This window comes from Sinocyclocheilus rhinocerous, unplaced genomic scaffold (genome assembly GCF_001515625.1).
Source record: "Sinocyclocheilus rhinocerous isolate Xijiao unplaced genomic scaffold, SAMN03320098_v1.1 scaffold437, whole genome shotgun sequence".
Classification (NCBI taxonomy): domain Eukaryota; kingdom Metazoa; phylum Chordata; class Actinopteri; order Cypriniformes; family Cyprinidae; genus Sinocyclocheilus; species Sinocyclocheilus rhinocerous.
Genome location: NW_015633198.1, coordinates 222,607 through 226,790, shown reverse-complemented (window position 1 = coordinate 226,790; position 4,184 = coordinate 222,607). Strand labels below are relative to the sequence as shown.

The 4,184-nt window shown below is 36.0% G+C and overlaps 1 protein-coding gene across 2 annotated transcripts in view; it reads right to left on the bottom strand.

Moving 5' to 3' along the window:
• The window catches only part of LOC107743925 (thyroid hormone receptor beta-like), a 120,381-nt gene that overhangs the window by 53,949 nt on the left and 62,248 nt on the right, over positions 1–4,184 (bottom strand). For both annotated transcript variants that reach the window (XM_016557379.1, XM_016557378.1), the window contains exon 2: positions 1,001–1,067. The gene's annotated coding sequence lies outside the window, so the exon portion shown is untranslated. The remainder of the gene's footprint in view (positions 1–1,000; positions 1,068–4,184) is intronic.

Genomic DNA, 4,184 nt, shown 5'->3' with positions numbered 1-4,184 from the left:
TCGTAAAAAGCGCTATACAAATAAACTTGAATTGAATTGAATTTAGTTTTTCAGCCATTTGCTCTTACCACAAGTCTTTACTGAGAGCTTGTAACACTCTAAAGAGAAAGGAAAAAATGAAATCGCATCATATGACCCCTTTAAATTTGAAGTTTGGAACGTGAAAATCATAGATCGCAAAGGTGACATTTAATTAGCGCTTCTCCAATGTTTTGTTTTGCGTCCCTTTCATAAATGTACACAACATGGATAAACTACAACAGGCAAATATGCCAGCTATGTGAACACTAGGGCCGGGTTGACAATCTTGATTTCTCGTTTTTTTTTTATCTTAATTTTGATGAACCAATATCTTTTAGTCTACAGTGTTTTTGTTTCATGCATGAACAGTCACTAAACATTATTTATAGCATGCCTACAATTCAATAATCACAATACACTTTGTGCTTTGTTACTTTCCACATGAAGCAAATTCTCAGCTTTCAAATTATTCTTCGTTTTCTAATTGTAGCAAGAAATGAACATGAATGAACATCAGAAGGTACACTGAAAGAAGTAACAGAACTTACTGAAATGTGATACGTTCCATGTAATCACTCAAATCAGTGTTTCAACCATGGAAAGACGTTAATAACACTATAAATACGTCACAAAATGTAGCATTTACCTCAGGAAAGTCATTCAATGTCCATAGCTAAGGAACATTTTGCTAAATACAGAAACTATATTACATATTTATTACATTTTTAGTTAACAGTTAGTGTTCATTACGTAATGTACAGTATGCTTAAATAAATCTTTAAATTTTTTAAAGTTAAAACAATTCTATCATTGAAAAGTTGATATAAAAATTGTGCTATGTGCAATTTAAATGCTTGTATACAACTCAGGTTGATTACTACATGAATCAGTTTAATTATTAAAAAACTTTAATTTTGATTTTTGACTAAATTAAAACTTTCATTTAGTTTTTATAGAAATGTGTTAAATCTGTTCTTACCAGAAAGACGTGGGAACGTTTAGTCCTGCCAGGGCTGAGCTGCACGAATCCCTCCCAACATGAAAATCTAGAATGAAATGTTGAGAGTGATTAGAATACATGGCTAAGCAATCTATCCAGACACACAACAAATTAATAATCAAGAAGGTTAACACCAACCACCCATTTACTATGCACAATTAGTTCCTTAAATGTATTTTTTCTTTACCTCTAGCGCCAGTGATAATACAGATATAATGGATAGCTCTCTCTCAGTGTTGTACACCTCCTTGGTTCAGACAAACATATAAACCCACCCTAAACTTACACCAACTTGACACTGACCTGACATATCGATTATCATATTCATGTTATGAAAGTACCGCAGAGTCAGTGTTTACACTCTTCTGAATGTCAACCAACAAATGGCTTAACTGGAGTTAAGTCTTAAAGTAAGACACACATGCACACACTTCACCCTTATTATACTTTCACAGACACTGCCAAAAACAAAAGTGAAATATATAACGACTCTATTATGCAACCTCCAGTTTACAGTTATGGGCAAGTCTGTGTTTGTATAGCAAGATGTATGTCCATGGCAGAGCGCAGGGTTTCAGGAAACCAGCCTTCCAGATGCTTTTTTCCCCACCGCCCCGTCTCTCCCCTGAGGAGCATTACCATCTGCTTGACCTCTGCTGACAATCCAGACTGCTTCCACAAAACATCAGAGGAGGATGTCCTTCGAGAGCCTTTCCAAAATGCCTCAGTCAGTTCTCGTCAAACCACTCGAGTGATCTGGCCTCAAGTCACGTTCAAGTGAGAGAAACGGTTTAGAAGGTATTTGAGGAGATGGCTCGGGTTTATCAACTAGGAACTCTTTGTGAGTCATGCTCATGAAGGAGGTTCACCCACAAAAAGAAAAGTGTCATTTTTTTACGATGAAAATAAGCTAAACTCTGAAATGCCACTCAAATCTGCATTTACTGTAAATCTGCAAAGGCCTCACAGCAGGTTTGATATTATTGATGATTTTAGTGTTTAATTTTAGTTCTGAGCAGTGTCAGAGAAAGTTACTTTTAAAGTAATGCATTACAATATTGTGTTACTCCATAAAAAAAGTAACTAATTGCATTAGTTACTTTTTATGGAAAATAATGCATTATATTACTTTTGCATTCCTTTTCCCACCTGAGCTGGGTTTGCTTATTTATTTTTAATAACAAAAAAAACAAAAGTTATATTTTTTGGCAACAGTGAAGGCCTCTCAACACTGGACAGGAGATCTGTCAGTCAGTAAATAGGAAAACTTGCATTACACTCCTAACTTGCATTACTTATTTGAAAAAGTAACTCAGATATTTTCTTGTAAATTTAAAAGTAATGCATTACTTTACTAATTACTTAAAAAAAGGTAATCTGATTATGCACAGTAACTCCCATTACTTGTAATGCCCAACACTGGTTCCAAGTTTACATACCCCTTGTAGAATATGCAAAATGTAAATAATTTTAATTAAATAAGAGGGATCATAAAATACGTATAACTGAATTTATAAACATGACCCCATTCAAAAGTTTACATACCCTTGAATCTTAAAGGTGACATATAATGCAAATCTGACTTTTTTTCATGTTTAATGCTATAATTGGGTCCCCAGTGCAACTAGCAACCCAGAAAATGCGGGGGAAAAAAGCAACCCAGTAAGCCTTTTTCTGCAAGCTTGTGAAAAAATGAGCGTGTCAGATTTCACTCCCCCCGTTATGTAGAAAGGGAATCTTATTATAATAAAACTGAAGGTTTTTACCTACAGTGCGCCATTGTGTTTTTGCAAGTGACAACGGTGTACCAGTTCTAATGCCATAGTGAAAGTTCGAGCAGAGCATTTCTAACTGTTCTGTCTTTGGCTGCACTGATGAGCACAGAACACTGTTTCGAGTACCAGCCTCAGAGGAGACAAGAGAGCATATATATTATATATATATTATGCTGTTGCCACACAGATCTAATTTAAACATGCCATATCTTTCCCAGCCGTTTACCTTCACAGACATAACTGACTGTTTTCGTAACTGGTGTGTTTTTAACATAAACTTGTGTGTATTTGACCGTTTAAGCGCAATAAGACATGAAAGAGAGCTTAGTTTAGTACTCAGGCATTGTGATTACTTGAATAGCCTATACAGTCATACTACATTCAAAATCAGATACGTTATAACTTATCACGCTAAAAACTTGTCACTCATGAATCATAACGTCTGTCTGCTGAGCCCTCGTGATAAGTGCGGCTGTCGACATTTAAATCAGCACCAGCGCCTCTGCAGTGTGTGTGTGTAGTAACGTTATGATGACTGATTGGATGAGGGCGCAATAAGACATGAAAGAGAGCTTAGTTTAGTACTCACATGCCGTATGACAGCCGCTTTCTGTGTGCATGTTTCAGATGTGTGCGCTCAGAAAACTATATTAGAAGTTTAACTGATATGGTTTAAATCGCATGATTTCAGCACGATAGACATGATAATCAAAACCAAACAGAGATGTTTTTGAGCAGAGTATCTGAGGACAGTGTTGCCAGATTGGATGGACGATTTACAGCCCAAAAGCTCACAAAAACCCGCCCAAAACTTTAACTGTCAAAATAATGTTATAGAATATGTAAATCAAGGTTGATAAGGGCCATTTTAACTCCTTAAAACAAAATATTGACGACAAAATAAGATAAATTATAAATAAGAAAAATTTTGCAGGTAAATGGATCAAATCGGGGCGAATAGCCTACATTAAAGAGAATTAGGCTACCGAACATGAATAAAATATGCAAGCAGACACTGTCAAAACGGCAATCATGAAATTAACCGATACCCTCGAAACAACACATGCATGATTTTCAATGTCAGCAGTCAGAATAATCCAATTTAAATGCAAAAAGTGCCCAATATAAGTGATAGGAAAAAGCAACGTAATTAGCAGGTATTTCACACTCGGTGTGTGTAGTAACGTTATGATGACTGATTGGATGAGGTATACATACTTGGGCTTGTTTTGTTAAACAATTAGCCTATGCAATTTCTATGTTTGAAAACCGCCAAATTTACCCCAAACCAGCCCAAATGTTGTCCACCCGCCCAAGCCAATTTTTACCCGCACAATCAAATTCAAAACCGCCCAATCTGGCAACACTGTCTGAGGAACGGCAACACT